General features: G+C 41.7%; 1 protein-coding gene across 11 annotated transcripts in view; it reads left to right on the top strand.

Annotated features, from left to right (window-relative positions):
* Positions 1-22,701, top strand: part of FOXP1 (forkhead box P1) — a 577,255-nt gene that overhangs the window by 74,127 nt on the left and 480,427 nt on the right. For 10 of the 11 annotated variants that reach the window (XM_087431334.1, XM_087431327.1, XM_087431330.1 and 7 more), the window contains one exon: positions 14,812-14,941. The exons of the other annotated variant lie outside the window; for it this stretch is intronic. The gene's annotated coding sequence lies outside the window, so the exon portion shown is untranslated. The remainder of the gene's footprint in view (positions 1-14,811; positions 14,942-22,701) is intronic. 11 annotated transcript variants of the gene reach the window in all.

Genomic DNA, 22,701 nt, shown 5'->3' with positions numbered 1-22,701 from the left:
TGAAGACACAGGAAGAGGACGGCCATCTGTAAGCCAAAGAGACAGGCCTCAGAAGAAACCAACTCGGTTGACTCCTTGATCTCGGACTTCTAGCCTCTAGAACTATGAGAAAATAAATTTTTGTTGTTTAAACCACCTAATCTGTGCGACTTTGTTGGCACCAAAGCAAACTAACATAGGAGCAAATCAGAATCTACAGGAGAGCATGTGTCATTTGACAAAAGTCTATTTCATATTATAATACAGTGTTTAAATATGGAAAATGATGGTAAGAAGACCTTTACAGGAAAGAAAACCTACAAAGATTCACCAAGTCCACATGGTGAGTAGAGCTGTATTAGTGGATGGTAAAGTGATAATATGGGTTAACATTTCTTGAGAACTCACAGTAGGTTGGACATAGGGTGAAGATCTTGCGTACATTATCTCTTTCAGTCCTCACTACAGTCCTGTGAGGTAGGAGCTATTGTTATCTCCATTTTGTAAGTGAGGAAACTTAGGCAAGGAGATGAAGTGACATCTGTAGCATTTCAGAGCCAGCCAGAGTCAGAGATGGGATTCAAAGCCAGGTAGTCATGTTCTAGGCCTGTCCATGTTGATGCTTTGCCAGCCCTGGGAGACTGGGGGCTCAGGAGGGGTGGTTGTTGGATCTGTTATGATTATCGGTTAAATTGGGACACACTGCCTTAGACCACATTTTGGTCCCATCTCCAGAGAGAGGCTATCAATTGTATTGAGTGTGGTGATGATGTCACTGGGAATAATAGTAATCACTAATATTACAGAACACTTAGTCTAGGTGAGCTTTGATTGGAGCCCTGGGCATACCTGCCTTTTTCATCCTCACAACAGCCCTGAGCAGGTTTGCCAGAGCTTCTGGTGGTCCACATCCAGGCCTGATCTGACTCTAGCACCCGAACACCTCACCACTGGGCAGCACTACCTCCCCCACAAGCCCACTGCTTGCCTAGTGTCTGTATCTATCACAGGGAAGGGGAAGTGGGTAGTTGACATTTGGGTTTTAAAACAGAAAACTTTGTCCCTTTTTCCCTTATTACGAAAGCAATTTATGATAAGTGTAAAAAATTTTAAAACCGACACAAAAATAAAAATTATCTATAGTGTCACCCCCTAGAGAGAATTACTGCTAGTGTTTTTCTGTCTGCCTTTCTAGTCTTTTTCCTATGGAAATATACTTACTGTAACTATAAATATATTAATACTTTTCTGAGCAGCAGCATTGGTTAGAAAAGAGCAAGGACTTTGGAATAAGACTTGAGTTTAAATCGTAGCTTCCCCTTACTAGCTATGTGACTTCGGACAAGTTATTTAATTTCTCTCTGTCTCCATTTTCAGTCTTTAAAATGGGGATAATAAATAAATAAAACTTACTTAATTGGGGTTTGTAATAGCACAGTGTATATAACGTGCTCTTTTGTAGCAATTGGCACACGGTAAATATACAAACCATAACTTTAAAAGGAATCAATTTTTGTAATGCGTCTTTGTTACTTAGCAACATATCAACAAACATTTGGTAAGCAGGTATGACTTGGGGATCATTTGTCTTTCTAGGTTTGGTTTATTTTTGCAAACCTTCTTAATGGCTGCATAGTATTTCATCATCAGTATGAATCATAATATGTTTGAATTTTATTGGACATTTATTTCTCCCAGTTTTTATATACCACAGATGATGCTTTGATACGTTTCTTTGCAACCTTGTAGCTGAATTTTCCCCAGTGGTTACTACAGTCATATACCACATGAGGATGTTTTGGTCTGTGATGGACCACATATACAATGGTGGTCCCATAAGATTAGTACCATATAGACTAGGTATGTAGTAGGCTATACCATCTAGGTTTGTGTAAGTACACTCTATGATGTTCGCACAGTGACAAAATTGCCTGACGCATTTCTCAGAATGTTTCTCTGTCGTTAAGCGACTCATGACTGTATATCATTGGGATCAATTCCAAAGAGTAAGGAGTGAACAGGAAGCCTGGTTTTAGGCTGCTGAAGCAGTGCCGAATCACCCCCTGCAAAAGCTCTGCTAGCTTACTTTGAACCCAGCCATGTAGGAACATGCCCATTTCTATTTGTGAAACTTGGATGTAATGTTAGATCAATGGGCTCAAAAGAAAAATGGGGCATAATTATGCTCTATGGGTCACTGGCCCAAATCTGGTATCATGGAGGATGAGCAGCAACTCTCAGAATTGAGAGAGGAGAAACCAGTGGGACACTGGTGTTCAGGTAATTGTGTGGTCCAAGCGAAGATGAGAACAGCAGCTCTCGTGTATGGAGCCCTTACCGTGGGCCAGGTGTTGTGTGCAGTGCTCTTAATCGGTGTAATTTAATCTTCAGAGCAACCCTTTGAGGTGGGGACTCTCTTTAGCCCCATTTTATAGTTGTAGAAACAGGGTTTAGAGAAGTTATGTAATTTATCCAAAATCACAAATTATGCTACTTTATGGCAGAGTTGGGAGTTGAATCCAGGCGCCCTGTCTCTCAGGTTCCTGCTCTTGTCCTGGGGTATTGGAAATGCAGATGGAAACATGGATCCAAGAGCCAGCATGGAGACCAAGTGAGAGGTGAACATGGTGACTGGCTAGTATTGGGAGGAAGGGCAGAGTGGAACCCCAACAGGGTTTCTAGCTTGTTGGAACAGAAGGCATGGCTTTGGCACACACAGGGACGTAGGGAGGGGGAGCCAGTGGAGAGAGAGAGAGAGAGAGAGGGAGGGAGGGAGGAAGGAAGGATTCCGATGGTATATATGGGTCCATGGAGACTGGGGCTGGAGATCTTCCAGGGGATATAATAACACCACTTACCCTGTTTTAAGGCTTACATGCATTATCCCCCTTAATCCTCAAACCACTCCATGACGTAGGAACTGTCATTACCCCGTGGACAACTAAGGAAACTGAGGCCCAGAGAGCTTGAATCTCTGAATGTCACAGCCAGAATCAGACCCCAGGCAGCCAAATTCCGATGCTCTGGAACTGGAACTCAGTGGAGAGTTTGCAACCTGGCATGTATTTGTTGGAAGTGATCTCTCCCTCCTTTTGAACTTTGCAGCCGTTATTGTCTGTAGAATTCATCTGGCAATTAATCATGTACTCCCTGTGACACAGCTCTCGTTGTCTTGAAATGTTATTTAAATCGTGTATTGTTATTTAACATCTTGTGCTGGGAAGATGACTGCACCTGAGTATCGCCCTCCCCCCCCCCCCAAACATGTGTACCACAGTTAAGCAGAGTGGGGCTCAGTAAACATTTGACTGAATTTCATTTGAGGAGTCTCATCCTGGAGACTTGAGCAGGTGACATTCGTGGAGGGGAAGGGGTAAGGAAGGAAGGTGGGGACAGTGCCCAGGATTATGAATCAGAAGGATATGGGAGGACAGGGAAACTGAGAGGGCAAGAGAGCATCCCTATTGCACAGGAGACGGAAGGACTGAGTGGGTGGCTCAGCTGCCTGCATAAGCCCCTCTCCTGTCTCCTTTCTCCGTGGGGATGTCCCATGCGACTTCCAGGACACACCACCAGGGCTCACTTGGCTCCTTGCTTCCCTCTTCCCCTGGATTTGCCTGACTGCAAGCAAGAAGCCAAGAGATTTAGGCTGCAGGAGGCAGTATGAGAATTCTATCCCTTGTATCCCAGTGGGGCTTTATCTTGGGAGCCTTTCCACAGGTTCTCACGTTCCCCATTGGAGCTGTTGGAAGTGTGGCACTCGGTAGTATTTGGTGTCATTAAGGAAGGAGACTTGGCTTTCAGCTACCTGTGTCTCTATCACTTACTAACTGTGGTCTTGGGTAAAGGACTTCACTTCTCCGAGCCTCGGTTTCCTTGTCTGTGAGTTAATAGTACTTACTGGTGCCAGTGTCGTAAGGCTTGTAAGAGGCTGGATGAAAATGCTTGGTATAGAGTGCCGTGCACACGCTCAGGGCTCCATACACATTAGCTGGTCTGAGAACTGGCCATCCTCAGAATGCCCAAAGGCCTCCCACTCTCTTGAACACCATGGTGAAAGGCCAGTGAATTCCTTTTTTTCTTGTATTTACAACAGACATTTCACCACTTTGACTCTTTGACACTTTTCCTTGATGATTTGGTCCTCATCATCAGCTCTTCTCCTGGTCTCCCGAGGCATTTCCAAACCATGTCATTCCACCCCTGGAATGTGCATGCCTCCTTTCTCAGAAGGAGATGTCACCATCAGACATTGAACAACTGGGAGCCTGGTCGTTTTCTTCTTTATCTACTTACCGTTGTGATTAGTTTTTCTTTCTTTCTTTCTTCTTTTTTTTTTAACTTTGTAACAGCTGTCTGGAAGTTCTTCTTCAGTCATTTCATTAGTCATTTAACTTTTTTGGTTTTTAAGATTGAAGACAAATTACTTTGAGGCCGTGGGTCAGATGGACGTGGCTGGCTGGGTAACCATATCCCCGCTGAGTCAGCTGTCTGCTCAGACAACTAAAAGCTGAAGTATGCTTGATGACGAGTCACTGGCCAGCGTCACAGTAACTTGAAATTCCATTTCTGCTCCTCAGTTATGGGAGCTTGGATGCCTTTGTGGCTTGTTCGAAAGCACTCCAAGTATTGTATTGATTGGATTATGGAGCCTGGGATTGTCTGTTATCCCCTGAAGTGGTGTTTGTGATTTGAGGCCGAGGCACAAAATTGTGACATGGTGTTGTTCAGAAAGGTGGGATTCAATGCTGTCCATTTATAGGAGGGGAAGCCCAAACTCGGAGAAGCTCACTGACTTGCAAAAGGTCTCAGACAGTTGTTGGCTAAGCTGGGACAAGATTTGCTCTCCCTATTAATTCGTCATCATGCAGTACCCACCGCCCTGGGCCTTCTGCTAAAACTACCTGGGAAGCTATTGATCTTGGTTCTCCTTCCTTGATTGCAATGTCCTGAATGTCAGGGAGGGGGCTGCCTCAAAATGCCCTGGGCCCCTCCTCCTGACCCCTGTCCAGCGTATCCCCTGAAGCATGTGATAACCTTAGAAAAGAAGTCTATTTAGTGTGTTTGTTCTCTGATGTCTGTCTGTTCTGTACATCACCCATCTTGAATGATGGTAAGGTGCCATATGGGGTTACTATGCCTTCTCACGTCATAGGCTCCTTGCAGCACCATCCATGATGAAATAATAATGCTCTGTAACTGAGGGTGTTTATTTTATTGTGGTTCCACAACCTTACTTTTGTTGCTGTTTTTAACTCCTTTAATTTGGGCGTGAGCTCAGAAGATGATTTGAGGGTGGGGGAGTATTATTTGTTTTAACAAAGAATTTGGCCTCTGTGTTTTGATTCTTTTAAGTATCAAGTTAATTTGTAATTAACCTCCCAGGCCTGTGGTAAGACACTTTTGTTTCTAGTTGGAATATTGGGACAGAGAATGCTCTAGAAGAGAGATTTGGCCCAACTGTGGCAGGACTTCATGCCTCATCCTACAGAGCAACTCTCATAAATAGCACTTTTAAATCGTATTTTAAGACCGTTGGTTTCCGCAAAAGTACCCCCCGCCCAACCTCTTCTTATTTTTTTCCTTTTCCAGCAATGGAAGACTTCTCATTTTTATAGTTGGAAGCCACTGCCTTTGTCTTAATTGTAACCGAAATCATCACAGAGAACAAGTCTCAGAAGAATTGCAGTTAATATAGTGACCTAGTTGGTTCTTCATTCTTTGAAAAGTTGTTTTATTTTTTCCCCCCATTTTAGCTCTCTATGCTGACTTTGTCACCTTCACTTTTCATAGAAAATACGGATCCCATCGATTAAGACGACGACCTCTGTTGTCATTGCGGCTCTCTTCTCATAGAATGTTACTGCTGGGGAATCTGAGGCTTAGGTTTGCTACTCTCCTTCTTCTGCAGGACCTGCCCTTGTAATTTTTTCTTGTCAGTAACATCATCACTATAACTGTGATTCTTGTTCTCATCCAATAGAGAGCCTTGGTTACCCACAATCCAGTTCAACCTTTTGAAGACACACAGGGATCGCCTCTCTAGTGTGAAGATGAAATAATATAATTTGTTTACTACCTTGAGTTGTTTACCACAGGCTGTGAAAAAATATGTTTTGAATTTAAAAGTGTGAAAAAAATGTGTGCTGGCTATCAAAAAAGCTCTCTCCTCAAAGTAAACATGTTTATAGAGCAAGACTCAAAACAAACTACTTGATCGTGATAAGCCCAACCAATGAAAAGAAAGTAAACATGTTTACCACAAAAGCCGTATAAAGAGCCCAGATGGCAGCCAGCTATCTGTTCACTTGACTGTTCTTCCAGGGAGCTGCTGAGGCTCCCCTGGGCCTCAGGGACAGGGATGTCACTTGCCCTGCCAGCAGGCGGCCTGCCTTGCGCAAGCCCCACTCGCTTAGCTTAGCCCAGTTTGCCAGTGGGAATAGAGGGTTTGTATTTTGTGTCATTGAACTGAACCAGGAGTGGAAGGTATTTGTGAAATTGAGCCTGGAGTTCCCATGATGCTTAAATAGCAACTTGTCATAGATTGGGTGCCAAGTAGTCTTATGGGGACTCTTTTTGGCTCCCCCAAAGAGCTCCAGATTAACATGACACATAACGACCTTCTGTGTCCCAGGCACTGTAGTGTAGACATCCAGGCTATAAAACGTGAATCACACCCGGCCCCTGCCTCACCCAGCTCACTCTGGTGAAGGAACCAAATAGCTTGAACAGGAAGTTGGTAGAAAAGACAAGGACATCCTGAGGGATACAGAGGTTTTGGGGTACTGGGTGCCACAGAGTGAGCCTTAGATGATGTAAAAGAGAGGGAGTTCAGAAAGGGGATGATGGATTGTGCACGTGGTGAGGAGTTGTGGACCAGAGTTGGTAGTGGCATGTCTCAGTGCAGTCCAGGAGCAAGTTCAAGAGAAGTGACCCAGCGAGAGGTGGCTCAATGGGAGGTTTGTTAGTGAATTTCAGAATTCAAAGTCTTAGAGGTGGAGCAGTTCTAAGGGATGATGAGATCCAAGTTTTGGCTATCCCTGCAGGTGTGGAGGAAGTAGTAGGGGTTAATTAGCACCTAATGAACCCTTACTGTGTATGGGCAAATATTACCCTAATTTTCAGGTACAGAGGAACTTGCCCAAGGTTGCAGCTAGTAAGCAGCATAGCTAGGATGGGACACCCTCGGTCTGTTCTACAGCGCATGCTCTCAACTACTGCACTCTACTGCTTCTCTGATGGGCTGGAAGCTTTTAGGGTAAGGAAGTTAAGATAACCGGGTATGTATTCACTCATTCAACAAAAAAAATTTTTTTGAGTGCCTTGTCTGTACCAGACCTGATGTAAGCCTTGGGCAGGATGTTGGACCATCTGCATGGCTGTTGAGGTTGATAGAAGTGACCACACTGAAGGGATCTAGACAGAAATTGTGAACCAGATACTAAAATATCTGAGACAGCTGTAGAAGAGCATCCTTGACATTTAGAGGTAAAAGCCATGTGGCTGGGCTGGGACCAGTGGTTCCCTCATGTGGTCATCAAAAGAAGGGTTTTGAAGGATCAGTGAATCACAGTAGAGAGGGACGATAGTGTTTTCCTTTGGGGAGGTGACAGGCAAGGTGGGCCATTAGCAGAGCAATAATTTCGCTCTAAGAAAAGGAATTAAGGAGAGGCCAACTCTTCTCTCTTTGTTTGCCTGATGTCAGGGATGTGGAGTACATGGCTTCTGGAAACGGTGAGAGGGGTGTCTTTAAGGAACAAGGAAAGTCTCTAGATTCATCATGATGTTGGTCAATGGAGGCAGTGGAAAGAAGTGAGCATTGGAGCCAAGGTGAAGGATGAGTGGAGTTTCTTCAACACAGAAGAGGGATTCTGAGATGGCCAGAAGGGAGCAGGATGATGGTACATCCTATTCCTGGAAGAGAGGGTTCCAGTTAAGTCATTTTCTATGGCAGGGTTTAGACAAAAGCTGAGCTACTTATCAAGGAGGTGGGGGAGGGAGCAGACGGATGCAGCAGGAAGAACTCACCAGCTTTTAAGTTTTAAATGGAATGTTAAGATTTTTAGTGAAAAAGTGCAATAAACAAATAAAAAAGGTTTCTGGTTGCGCCTCAGTGAACTAGAAAAGTAATTACATAGAAACCTTATACCCCATGCCTTCTAATTAATCTGATGGGTTTCCTTAAAAACTTGTTTTTGAGCATAGATACCAAAAAGCCCTCTGGTGAGTTGAAAGAAATCTTACTAGTGAATGTTAAGTAAAAGTAATAGTGATTAGTTCTAGGGAACTTAAATGAAGTCAGGCGGGTTCACCAAAGCGACGGACGTTGGTGGAATGACCCATTTGGTTACATCCAGGTGACCATTTTTACTAGAACTTTTGAACTTCGCTGTTCAGACAGATGCTTATTTAGGGTACATTTGAGGTTATTATTATTTTAAAAACAGAAGTATTACTTGTTCTTTTTTGAGCCTTATTAATTGAGGCAGATTGGCATCTTATTTGTGAGCTGACAACACACGTCTTTTTTTGCAGCCGACGTGCTTTTTGAACTGGGTTCAGCATTGTCAGAAAGTTATTCACAGGGGTTAGTGATGGAGTCTGTTCCACCCACTTCTGTTCCCTTTCTATTTTGGTGCTATTTGCAACAAAGGAAACTAAGTTAGTAAATTAGAGAAGGATTGAAGTTCTCACAAATGCTCTCCTTCCTATCAGGTTGTGTAACTGATTAGACAAAGTGGGCCCACTCTTCCTGGGGCACATAGGACCTGAAGGAACATCATTGCGAGCCACGTGAGATGGCCTTGGCCATGGGGCTTTTAGGTCTTCTGACCAATGTGATTTAGCTGCATTGAAAAAATCTATAAAGATACATAGTCTATGTGTGTATAATCATATGTGTATATATATTTGTATGTGTATATGTGTCTGTATTCACATAGATATACATATTTATGTTATGTGGGTATATAAAATTCCAGACTTAGCATTCTAAAACCAAAGGAGAGTCAGTGACAACACACTGAATTTAAGTTTTGTGTCAGGGTCCCTGGAGGAAATAGCTGGCTTTTACCTCTCCTAGGCCTGAAAGGACAAGGGAAGGGTGGGTAGTGGTTACTGGCACCTGGAGAGAGTAGCTGCATAAAGAGAGCTGCCTGGCAGAAGCTGTGGCCTTTCATAGAGGGAGTCAGTCTGTCTGCAAGTGCTCTCATAGGAGGGACCTTGGGTGATAAATGCCCCATCTTCTCTGTCCTCTTGAAATGAAACATCCGTTGGTTCTGCCCAGCTGGAAGCCAGAGGGCAAGACTACAGTTCACACAGGGCAGCCTTCCAGGACACGAGAGGGGGGCAGACGGGGGATAATGGGTGGAAGATCTGAAGGAGCACATGGAAAACCATCCAATAATTTTTGTTCTGTGAACTCCTTCGGGCATGACACCGCCGTACTCACTCAGATAATCCACGGGAGAGGTCGAGGTAGGAAATGAGTTCTCAGATCTTCAGAATGGCCCTGGGAAGCATCTAGCTTGAGAACAGTGGTTCTCAAAGCATAGTATGTAGACCAATAGCACCAGCATCACTTAGGAACTTGCTAGAGATTCTCAGGGCCTACCCTGGACCTACTGAATGAGATGCTCTGGAGGAGGGGCCCAGCAATCTGTGTTTTATTAGCCCTCCTCGAGATTCTGGTGCTTGTTCAAGATTGAGAACCATTGCTGGATGTCTTGAGGTGTTGGATGGTCAGCAAATCATGGCAGTTTGCTAAGATGCCACTATTAGCTTGCTTGGAAATGTCAGTGACAAGCATATTGTCTATATCAATCTACTGCTTTGAAACTCTACAGACTCCCAATCCTCTGTTTCTGGGATAGGCACTCTTCAAAAGAAAGGGAATAATAGATTACATTTAGGCATGGGGGCTAATACCCAATGCAGTTCATGCTTTAATTGCTAAGTTCTCCTCTCAGCCATGCAAGGAAGTACCACCACAGGCCCCAGACTTTTGGAGGTTGTTTTTGAAAAACAGATGCAAATGCTGCCTGTGCTGTTGTTGTTTTCCCGGTGCCTGGCAGTGTTTGGTAAACAACTTGATTGCTAGGTCTTGGCCTCAGGGAACCACAGCTGCTCTTTCCAGCTCCCTGCAGACTTTTGTACCGAACAAGGATTGCTTCAGGGAAAAATAAACAGGGGAGAACAAAACAAGAAAACATCACTGTTGTTTTGTGGCTGCCTCTACCTGTTTTCCTGGAGCTGTTTTGCAGCCACAGGCCCTGGGCTTTGGTTCCTTTACTTTAAAAAACAAGGCAGGACCCTGCGGCATCCCAGGCTTCTTTCTCCATGGCTAGACTGTGGAGTGGCCATGGGACTTGGAAAGACTGTGTAGTAGCCACTGCAAGAATATGTGCATTTTTAAATATGTAAATTGAAAAAGGAGAAAGCTTCATTCTTTCTAATGACCCCCAAGATGGTAATCTGGCTTTTCAAATCTCTAGGAAAACAGATTGAATATGGCACAATTAATGTTTCAGCACTTCTAGGCTTTTTTCTAAAATAATTTAATGGGCTTTTAATTTATTGCAGCTCTTGATCAGCAGGGTTGAGGCAGGGTTGCTGCTGACCCCCTGGGCCAAGGTGCTCTCTGGGGCTCTAGTGAAGTGGAAAAGAACAAAGACCGGCTGGTGTGTCAGCCGTGACCTCCCCGGGCCCCCGAGCTCACTGGATTCCTGGCCCTAAAGTGGTCACAAGCAATGCAGTGCTCTTCGGAGTAGAGACAAGGACCCGTCTTCATCAGAATTACCTGGGGTATCTGGTAGAAATGCAGATTCCTGGGACCTGAATGAGAATCCTGGGGCGGGGCGGGGGAGGCAGGAATCTGCATTTCAAGCTGGTGCACACCATTTGCACGCTCAAGCTTGCAGTCCAAGGCCTTGATGATTGCTAGGGCTACAGTGTAAATAGTGAGCTGGGGTAGGGAGTGAGTGGTGGTGTGGACAGACTTTATTTTCTTTAATTTTTGAGACCTGCACATCATTTTAATGCATTTACTTTTTATTTACTCACAAGTGCTCCATTATTTTGGCTCTCCCTTCCTTCTTAAATCAGAGAACATTCTTCCTGAAATCATTTTCTTTTGGCCTGAAATACATCTTTCTAACTGTCCTTGTAGAGAGGTGATAAACTTGTTTGTCTGAAAAGATCTTTATTTCACGCTCATTTTTGAAAGATAGTTTTTCTGGGTATACAATTCTAGGTAGACAGTTTTTGCCTCTGGGTAGTGTTCTGGATAATTTGCATCTCTCTCATCTTTTTCTGGTGTTTTTTTTTTTTTTTCATTTTAATTGCTATATTTTTCATTTCTAGAGCTCAAAGTTTTGGTTAGAATTATAGAGCTTGTATTTTATAGTATATATATGTATTATAGTCTGTATATTATATATATTTTATATGTATACTATAAAATACATATAAAACTATAGTATATATCGTTTATGTAGTATTTTGGTTAGAGTTATAGGGCTTGTCTTTTATAGTATATGTATGTATGTATTATAGTATGTATTTTATAGTATACACAATATAAATACATATAAAACCTACACTATATATCGTTTATATAGTATTTTGGTTAGAGTTGTAGAGCTTGGTAGAGAGGGAATTCAGTCCTGGGTCTACTGGAGTCTTAACAAAACATTACACAAACACAAACAAAAAAAATCCACAAACCACAGTGGTAGTTTATCCCTTATTTTTGGATATACCTGATGACTTGAATGTTTTAGGAAGTCAAGCAACACAACACTGATGATCATACTCCTCGAACATGTTTGACCAACTTATGTCTTAGCTAGAAACCTGCAGCTGCTCCGATCCTGAATGAAAATTAAAGCTGCGACATGAACTTGCCCACCAGCTCTCCCTCCTCACTGCTGTTCTTTGGGGTGACTTGCCTACTACCTGCCTCTCAGCCTTTGAATACCATATTCTGATTTTTGTCAAATGCCTTCTTCACTGCATCTTCCAGTTCCTTCCAAAACTTGCTCAAGATAATACCTCTAGAAAGCCCTTATCTGCCCAGAGACCTATGGTGTTCACTTGTACAACTTGTCTGTGCTTCTGGATCCCTCTAGAATCACAGACCTGAAGACATGGGGTGACCTCAGCAATCATTTGGTTCAGGGGTTGCAAGTTTTGTTTTTCTTTCTTTCGTTCTTTCTTTTTTCATGTGTACTAGTAAAAGACTAGCGGCTCTCTTTGAAAAATTAGGAAATTTCACAAAATAGTAGTGTGGATTACTGCCTTGGTTAATAGAATTGAAAGCTGTTGAAGCCCCAGGCTTCTGTTCCCATGTGGCAACAATTGGCTTGTGGAGTGCACTGGCTGCCCTCTTCAGCCAGGAAAGCGCAGGGCTTCCAGTTTGCTGCATTCCTCACCGCTCCCTGTACCTCCCGCCTGGCCTACTTGGCTCTCTTTCATTATCTGCTTGGTCATTGTGGGGTGTCTGAGCTTTCCTTGTAGGGACAAGGAAGCTCAGGGTCAGAAAGGTTAAGTATCCTCCCTAAGGCCTGGCAACCAAAACTCACTTGAGCAAGCTTGAGGCGAAGGGTGTCTGGTACAAGGTAGACACTTAAACTTTTTGTATCAGTCTAGTGACGGGAAAAATACGGAGTTCTTATGAGTGCAAGCTTTGTAGAGTCAAGCCCCCGCTACTGTGCAGTCTTGAGAAAGTTACTAAAACTCTCTGTGCTCAGTTTTCTTATCTGCATATCGAGATTATGAGAGTATCTACTAGGAACTTTGTTGTAAGAATAGAATTAAATGAAGTAGCCGTTGTAAAATACTTGAAATGATATCCAGCACATAGTGAGTGTTCGATAAATGGCAATTATATTTTTATAGGATGCTGAAGAATTAATTCTTTCAATTATTGGTTCATTTGTCTACCCAATAAATTTATATTGAGTGCCTCCTATGAGCCAGGCATTTTTCTGAAGTTTTGGAGTATAGTGATGAATACGACAAAGAAGTTCCCTTATCTTGTAGAGCTTATAGTCTAGTGGGGGAGACAAGTGAATAAATGAGAAAAAGTGTATAGATTACGACAAGAGCTCTGGAGAAGGCAAATAAGATGATGTAATTGAGAGTCACTGGGGACCTAGTTTAAGTAGGTAAGGGATAGGCAGGACAGCCTTTTGAAGTGGCCTTTGCCCCTAAGACCCAGTGATGAGAAGGAGCCAGTTGTGTAAGGAGTATGCTCATGGCGTTCCAGGTAGCTAGAAAAGCAATGCACCAGCCCTGAGATAGGAAAACAGTTGACTTGCTTGAAACGGTAGGAAGGCCACTATATCTGTGTTGTAGCTGGAGATTGGATTGGTAGCTGGAGGTGGCATCAGAGAAGTAGAAAGGGACCCAGTTATGCAGGGCCTTCTAGGTCACAGAAAGAAGTTTGGACTTTATCCTAAAGATGGTGAACAACTTAGCCCCTTTCTTTTTGCTGTGTGACATCGACTCAGTAGCTTTGGAGAGTTCTCAGAGCCTTGGAAATGCTTCTTGGGTCTCAAGGCTGCTTGAGGCTTAGAGAATGGATCTTTATTGTTTGGACTCCAACTGTGGTCCCTGATCGGCACTATCAGTATTCCCTGGTAGTTTGGTAGAAATGCAGCATCTCAGACCCCATCTCAGAACTAGTGAATCAGAATCTCTGGGGATGGGGCCCAGGAATCTGTGTTTTGAAAAGCTCTCTAAGTTATGCTAATGCACACCAAAGTTTGAGAAACATTCATCTGTGATACATTTGGGCACATTTCCATAGGAGTTGGAGCTGTACTGTCTGGAGAGGAATGGAATCCTTCCATGGGCACCCAGGAGATGCTGTCAGCTGCCAAGAGTGGCAGCTCACCAGGGTTGGGCACTAGTGCCAGGGTGAGAATTTTTTTATGTATGTGCAAAACCCTCTGCCCACAGCACATCTTTAGTGTTGATGGCAGATCGACCTAAGAGTGATACGTGGTAAAAATCTTTTAAATCAGGAAGCTTAAAGGAGAAGCTAATAGTTTAAGTTATTTAGAATCAGTATGCTTTATCAAAAAGACAGAAGCTAAGAGGTAGCAGAGACTTGGGGAGCATCAGTTAATGCCCTGACTTTGCAGTTGAAGAGACTGGAATCCTGAGATGTTAAATGGCTTGCCTGGGGCCACACAATTGATTGGTGACAATACTGGGTCCAGAATTCAGGCTTCTTCACTTCGATCCCTCCACGTTACATAGTATGTTCTCTCTTGATGGAAATATCTCCGTGAGTCTTACTCCTTGGGAAACTCATAAATATTTTTAGAATTATTTTGGAGGAAAAAATGATTATGGTTACTTCTCTTACTAGTTTTGATGCTCATTATTATTTTAAAAATAACTTTAAATTATAATTATTTAATATTTTCATGTTTTTTCATCCTCTGGAAAAGATAATTACTTAATAGAACATGGTACATTTATCCATGTAAGATTTGAGTTAAAATAGTTTGTTACCTGAGCACTTTGTAATGGGACATGATATATTTGAAACACCAAAATATGTAAAATATTTGGCACAAAGTCTGCAGTAAACAACAATTTTTCAATGTATGTGTTGAAGTAATTGGTAAATGTATCTTTCAAAACAGTATTTCCGGTTCATATTTTACAGCATCACACTTGATATATCGACATAGCCTTGTCTGGAAGGTGTTTTCCCCTACCTCTAGATTCTATGTCTGTCTTGCTGTTTTCAAGTTTAAGGAAGTGGTGGTTTTAGAAGTTACATCTTAGTTATGTGTAAAAAATATTTGTGTATTGCAGTGTCCCAGGAGCTTTTGCTGACAATTCCAGTTTCCAAACGAAACATTTGGGCAATGGTGAGGGCTTCGATCCCTTCTCTGATTTGCTGTCAACCATGAACGGGTGGATGTGATGCCTGCTGGCCGAAAGGGTGAGTGAATGCTTATGATTATTCGTCTGAAAATTCACAAGACAAAAAGTCGGCTGCAGGGATCCTACATGGTGCAGGAAATTGATGAAAGTCCTAAGTTCATCAGAACAATTGTGCACTGAGGATGAGAGATTCTCATTTCGAAAGAAGGGACAACTCTGCCATTGTTTTCTGGTATAACCTTTTTGGATAACTCCTACAATGATCTGAGGATTTATACAAGGCATGATAGGACACAGGAGAACTTTTTTTGTTTGCATGTTTCTTTTAATCATACTCTGAAGGATGGACTATTTAAATTAAAATTATGAGCCACATGCACAACTGAAAGAGTAATTGCTTTTTAGGTCCCATTACACCTCAGCAATAAAATGAACCACCATGAAATAAAACTATAATGACCTCATCTTGAATTTTGGAGGGAATTTAAGTCTGATTGGTTCATTGAGAAGGTCCCATCCCAAGCCTCCAACATGATTAGGGCTCTTGAGAAAACTGCTTTGGACTCTCAAAGATTTTCAGAAAGACTTATGGGCATTTTTTTCTGTCATTGTTCTCCTTATCAGGTTATTCATTGTAATTTTCACGAGGAGCTTAGAAGGGACATGATAATCTTTTTCTGTTATCTGTGTGTTCCATATTTGATGGCATCTATCATGTTCCTCAGAGATCAGTGGCTCCTGTGTAGTAATGAATAAACAGTTGTGACTTGCCTTTATCAGAGACAATAATTGGTTGAGACCAGGTGTTTTGAGTAAAAACTGTGACATCATTCAACGGTAACTTTGTCATAGAATGAGATCAACTTTATGGGGAACCATTTTGTTTCAGGTTTTATATTCAGTGACATTGGCATAAACTCATCTTGTTTGTCCTAGTGGAGTTGTATTTGAAACAGATTCTACCTAATGGTGGGAAATGTAGTGAAAGAGAAAGAGCAGTTTACTGGAAATTAGGAGACCTAATAGTTACCTGACATGGGGCAAGTTAGTCTGTTTTGTTTTTTTTTTTTGTGAGGGAGATCAGCCCTGAGCTAACATCCATGCTGAATCCTCCTCTTTTTTGCTGAGCAAGGCCGGCTCTGAGCTAACATCTATTGCCAATCCTCCTCCTTTTTTTTTTTTTTTTTCCCTATAGCCCCAGTGGATAGTTGCACATCCTTCTAGTTGCTGTATGTGGGACAAGGCCTCAGCATGGCTGGAGAAGTAGTGCGTCTGTGTGCGCCCAGATCCGAACCCGGGCTGCCAGTAGCGGAGTGCGTGCACTTAACCGCTAAGCCACGGGGCCGGCCCCTAGTCTCTGTTTTGATTTCCTATATTTAAAATAAAGCAGGTGGGTTAGAGCGTCCTATTTATCAGTGCTAACAAGGCCCTAGAATTTGTCTTGTTAAATCCCCTCGCTTTATAAGTGGAGAAGCTGATGCACATAGAGTCTAATTGTGATGTCTAAGTCCCCCAGGCTTGTTCATAACTGAAGCCTAGTTCTTTGGTCCTCCATCATGATTATTTCTAGTTTATCTCAATTAGAGAGATTGAGACGCCCAGCCCATGCAGTTTAGCAAACCTTTTTTGATGATAAGTGTCTCTGTAAGACACTGTTATGCATTCAGTCAGCTATTTGGGCCAGATTTTTAAAGATTTTACAATTAGAGGCCATTTTGACCTCCTTCCTATTTCACAGATTAAAAAAAAAAAAAAAACAGAGCCCTGGTGAAGCCACTAGCCCAAATATTAGATTCCAGATGATCCTCAGAGCCTGTGGACTCTCAAATTCACTTCCACCTAGGCTAGGTTGTTATCTGACTACTTGTACTTTGCATTCCATTCTGCTCAAGCCTTAGATAGTGGAAAAACAAAAGTCTTCTGTCTTCCTTACCATAGCCTTTCTTTCATTGGCAAGAAATACGGCAAATAGTACATTAGGAACACATAAGGCAAGGATGTCCACAGTGAGAAGAAACGGTTAATGGAGTCATGGGATTTTAGAGCTATTAAAGATCTTCGATCATCTTACTGGCTGGTCTTTGGCAAGTCCTTTGGATCCCTCGCCTATGAAGTTCTTCTGAGGTTTTTCCATTGCTACACACCTATGATAGACTTTTGTGAATGGTCTGTAGATTAGTGAGCAGATAACATGCGTTATGAAAAATTATATCTTTGGGGATCCAGGTAGAGTTGAGAACAAAGGCTGTGTCTGTCTCATATACATGAGAATTCATAGAAGTGGTTGGAATTCTGAAGGTATTGAAATAGCAACAAACTCAGGTTTGAGGTTACCTGTCATCTCTGTCTTCAGAGTCTGACTCAATCTCACTATCATAAAATTGATGCATGAAATTTAACAAAACCACATGAATGGACTTATTGAAGACTAGGTTCATTTTATTCATTAATTTCAATTGGGTAAGGCCTGGTATTTGAAAAATCAGTCTGAGGAACTATAATGAAAATGATCTCTTTTTAAATTGATAAAATGTACTGTTAGGCCCAGTCAAATCTCAGTTTTTTATAAATAAGGAAATGCTTTGTGTTTATCAGATTGTAATAAACTTCCCTTCACTGTATTTTTAGTAGGAAGTAGAGGTCCCTGAAATCTGATGAGCAGGAGCATGTGTTCTGAATTTTCTCTTCTCCCTGTTTTTCCTCAAAAGGACTAATTCTCTTCCTCTGTGATGCAATAACCTGATTTTCTGTGCATTATGTATCTGATAGCTAGTTAGTCCTTCCATTGTCAAAAATGTGTTCACAGTCCTGTGGCTTTTAGAACTTTACAGTTATATTGAGTAACCAAAAGAAGCACCAATTAATTGTTACAGCTGATAATTTGGAGTCTTTAGGCTTGCAATCAAGTCTAATGCTGAGTGAAATGTTTCATGGTAAGTGCCCTCATGGTAGAACAGGGTCACAGTCACAGGGTAGGCAGCCAGAACAGCAAATCGCTTCACTGAAATGCAAGGAAATGAAACCACGTGAGAAAAGGTTTGCACAAATAGATTATTATGGAAAATTTTTAAGGTCAGAAAATGGGTGATATACTCCATTTATGTTGGTGATAACCATGCCTGCATAATAAATTAACTTAGGGGCAGGATACAGAGAAAGAAGTGCTGAGTGAGCACTCTCTTTAGTGTTGTGGTTCTTCAATGCCACTATTTGCCAGCAAGGAATCAGGGTTAGCTCCTGTTTCCCTGGTGTGAAGCTTTAGTTGTTATTGGTACCTATCTGATGCACATCACGAGGCTCTAAGAGTGAAGAACGGCTAAGTCTGTTGCATATTTAATAGGCAGTTAGCCACAATGTTATTAATAAATGTGATAATAACAGTCTGGATTTGCATAGAGTTTTCCTGAGAAGAGTTGACTATAGATGGTGAATATGCTGGCTTGTTTGTCAGTCTTGGCCTTGGCATTGCTCTGTCCTTTGCAGTAAATTTTCCCTTGCTGGTGGAAGAGTATAAGCATTATGCGACATTTTTTTTTCTCACCAATTGTTTTTCTTTATTTGCCCACAGTTCCTTTTTTGATCTCTTTCATAATCAGATTCCTAGCTTCTAACCTACTAGGAAGAGGTAAAAACAGGGAATAAAATTCTTCTCGCTTAAGACTTGGTAATGGGCTACTTTTTGGCCGAGAGTTCCTTGCTTTTTTATAAAACTCGAGAATGCATTTTTTTGTCATCGGTTTTGGGGTGGGGTGGTGCTGGTGGTGCAGCTTCCTGGAAGAGGTGGGGGCAGGTAGCAGGTGTTTTGGGACAGGAAAGCCGGCCCATGGGCTCCCCTTCTGAGCTGTCTTGCGCTAGAACCTGTCAGTGGGCCGAGCGAGCCACTTTGTTGTGCTTAAGCTTTCAGTCCCTGAAATTTTGACTTTGAAAAGTAATTTTAACAATTTAATAAACTACATAATATGTTTTATAAGCTGGAGCGAATGATCTTAAGTATTTTGGTCTCTTTCATAACACAATGAACCTAATATTGGTAAAAATACAGATCTTCACTCACACCGTAAAGAGAGGCTAGATTTAATAAGCAGTTATGAGTGCTGGCAGCTGCCTATCAGACTGTATAACTTGAGATCCAGCATGTGAAGACAGTGTCAACTTACATTTTATCTCTGAAGTGTTTTTGAGGTGTTTATTTTGCTGTTCTCTCCAGTCCCTAGCCTAATAGAAGTAATATAATTGGCTGAATATTTCCCACATAGCTAATAGGCTAGGGGCCAAGGTGGAAACCATTGTCTGCCTTGATGAAGATCAGAAATTAATGTGACATTTACGTGGAGGTAATGGAATAGTTAGTAATGTAATTAAGGATGGTAAGAGCCAGAGCCTCCATCCTTTTCCCTCCCTTAAGCAGCAGGAGTTCTGGAGATGATGCAAGAACCTCCAACCACCCCCCCTGCCTACCTCTCCCCCCCTCCGACGTCACAGCCAATCCCTATGTCAAATTTACTTTTAAATTCTTTGGACAGAACCGTAAGACAAACTAATGAATTATTCCGTTTGTCAATTAAAAAAGAAAATCCACCAACCACTATTGTAAGATTAAATTCCAATTAGAAGATTGCATTTAATTCAGAAGCTATAACATTGTTTTAATGAATTCTGTTGGAGGTGACAGTTTATGTGAGATAAATTTATATGGTGTAGGTAGATATAAATTCATTGGATAATGTTAAACATGTTACTTCATATATATTAGCTGTGAGATTTATTTCTTCTCTAGTTATGTCCCCAAGGAGGTAGAGTCAGAGGGAAAAACATATCTTCAAAGAAAGAACCCTTTCTGTCCTTTCAGATACTTGCTCTAAAACAGCCTTTTCTCACTTTTATTAAAAAAAATCTGTTAAATTTCTGCATTAACTGAATTTATGGTTCTTGGTGTATGCTATTTATAAAATTGAATATAGGTTTTATGATATAGGAAATTAGTCTAGGAATGAGAATATGATCCAATTTTGTAATAAAGGTAATCTGCATTTATATTGCAGATATTTTCCATTCCTCTCGAAGCCCCTTATGGGATTATACACACATTTTTCTGGACATACAAATTCACAGTAAACTTTTAATGTATTGGGCAGGTTTTTGTTCACACAATATCTACACAAAGCATCCGGCTCTTTGCCCAAATCAAGGGTGGCAAACATTTCCGACACACTTTTGATCTTACATTCCCCCCCACTTCTGCCCATTCCTATGCCCCTGGCAGACATCACTAATTGATCACATTCTCTCTTCTGCTGAGTGTGGATGTGGCCTCAGAATTATTCCACTTAAATTCTGTAGGCAAGCTTACAAATTCACCACTTACATGAGTAGGGGCAAAATAATGTCAAGCAAGTGACTTTTGACCAGTCTTTGTAGTTTTTCTTTAGATACCCAGTACTTTCCCCGATATCTGGCACCCAGTGGATAAAAAGTACATGTTTTTTATATTCACGAGAGAATCCTATGGACAGTTCTGGCAATTTTCTGGTTGTGTAACGGTTGGATTTTTGACATCACGTGTACGCCCTATTTGTATGATTTGTTAGGTAGTTTATTTTCTACCCTTCGTCTGCTTTTGGTGTTTTGTGTGTGAAACATTATAGTTTTGTGGGTTTGTTTTTTTTTCAATTTCTGTAACTTTGGAAAAGACAAGAAAGAGACAATTCTCGCCCTCTTGTTACCTGTGCATCAACTGAGGCTCAAACGTAGCAAGGAAGTGGTGGGGTGAGAACTAAAGCCAGACTTTCACTCTCCGAGTAGTTTCTTTCTCAAAGGGAGTGGCACACACATGTGCCAGGTGCTGACCGGTGCAGGGCAAGCTTCTTGCAATTTCCTTTTGCATATTAATCTTGGTTTTTATCAATATACTGAAGCAAGCTGTACCAGGGAGGAAGGCATTCAGCTATTATATTTCAAATATCTTCCGTGATGTAAAATTCTAGGAACTTAAACTACATTGCATGTTGTTTTTGAAAATATTCTGTTTTCTGTTAACTTGGTTCGAGTAATGCACAGAGGCTAAGAGAAGGAAATTTCCATTCAGTTTATAAGTAGGCTGCTGAGCTACCCTGTTGAGAATTGCCATTGTTTTAATTCCTTCTTAAAGAAAAATGAGCAATTAACGCATTTAAGCACCATTTAGTTAACGTACGTTTTAATTTCATTTCAACATACTGTGTGATTATTTGTGTTGGTCATGGTAACAAGAGTTCTGGGAAGTGATTGTGAGTGAACATGTGAGTTGTTAACCTCTTGGCCCATATTCATAGGATCATATGGTGGGCCTTGTCAAGGATGACAAAATCAGTGAGCTCCATCATGGTCTGTTCTGATGGAGGCTCTTGGGTTTTTTCTACACAATGTTCTATGTAGCTCCAGCCAATGGATTGGAATAGGCTCATGAAATAAAATCTTTTTCATCCCTCTTTGTGTTCCATGTGATTTTAGTAATATTGGTAACAAATAATCATAGCAGTCATTCATTAGACATTTGTTTTTCCTGCAGTGGTTTGGATATCTCATTAGTTATCTCATTTAACCCTAACAGCCTCTTTGTGTGCTGGATATTATTATTCTGGTTTTATTGTTGAGAAGACAGAAGTTCTGTGCCTAAGTCATCTGCTCAAGGTCACATAGCAAGTTTTACAAGTGAGGTTTACCTCAAGTTGGGCCAATTTCAAAGCCTGTGTCTTAACCACGAGGGCATGCTACCACCTCATCTTTGAATAGAGTCCATGGCTCTTTGAGGCCTTTTTATTTGATTTTGGTAGGGAAAATTTTGTAGCTTATAGTTGTCTTTATAGAAGAAGTAGAATCCAACTCATTTAAAATTGCAGCTTAATCTACAGACAGGATTTTTATAGAACCAGTGATATAAAAGGGAATAACTTCTTCCAAAAATTTTTTCAAAAATATTTCTTACTTACTGGCCTTTTCCTCAGTCTAAAATCTCCCAGAATCATGCAGTTGGGCTCAGCATTGCATGCTTCCTTCGTTCCTCTTCTAAAGTAGGGATGCTCCTGGTGGTGGAAGCTCACGGAGTGCCTAACATCTGAGCATATGAGTTTTCTTCCTTGATCCAGTCTGAACAGACCACATAGCAGGCCAGCTGCTCCAGAGGGTGGGTGCGGGAAGGGAAAACTGGCTCCTGGGCTTTCGTGCTCAGGGTGAGAGCCAGGCAGTGGGAGGGTTAAGCCCTGCCATTTTGTCAGGTTATTTAGGCCCCTTGTCTATGGACTGTGGGGACTTCTGCCCTTCGAGGATGGACTTGCAGGCTAGATGCCCAGGAGGCTGGTTCATGTATCATACCTCTGTGGAAATTTTTTCACATGTGCATTCAGTTATTATTAAGGGGATTTTTCTCTCCATATTCTTTAGGGTTCCATATTGGGTTGTGTAAGGGTGAAATGACATGCCATTTGCAATTTCCTTTACAAATCTTCAGAAAAGAAAAAATGGAGCAGAATCTTGATATTCTAGAATCTGGATGATGGGTATATGAGGTTCATTATACTATTTTCTCTACTTCTTTATGTATTTGACCACTTTTATAATTAAAAAAGATATGTGAGGAGGTGGGGGCTTATCTAGCTCGTTATCTAGTCTAGCAGTTGATAAATCAGTCACCAGGCAGAACCAGGCCCCTGCTCCCCTGTCCTCCACCCCACCTTGGCCAGCCCTCAGCTGCTGGTGTAATTTAATTGATATGGAGTCTTAGGGCAAAGAGATGCTAACATAATCAGCCAAGAGTTGAAGGAATTTTCTGGACAATATAGA

Source organism: Ceratotherium simum, chromosome 5 (assembly GCF_057802395.1).
Source record: "Ceratotherium simum simum isolate JZ-2026a chromosome 5, ASM5780239v1, whole genome shotgun sequence".
In the NCBI taxonomy this organism is placed as follows: domain Eukaryota; kingdom Metazoa; phylum Chordata; class Mammalia; order Perissodactyla; family Rhinocerotidae; genus Ceratotherium; species Ceratotherium simum.
The sequence above is the reverse complement of the archived record's forward strand: the minus strand, read 5'-3'. Positions and strand labels throughout refer to the sequence as shown.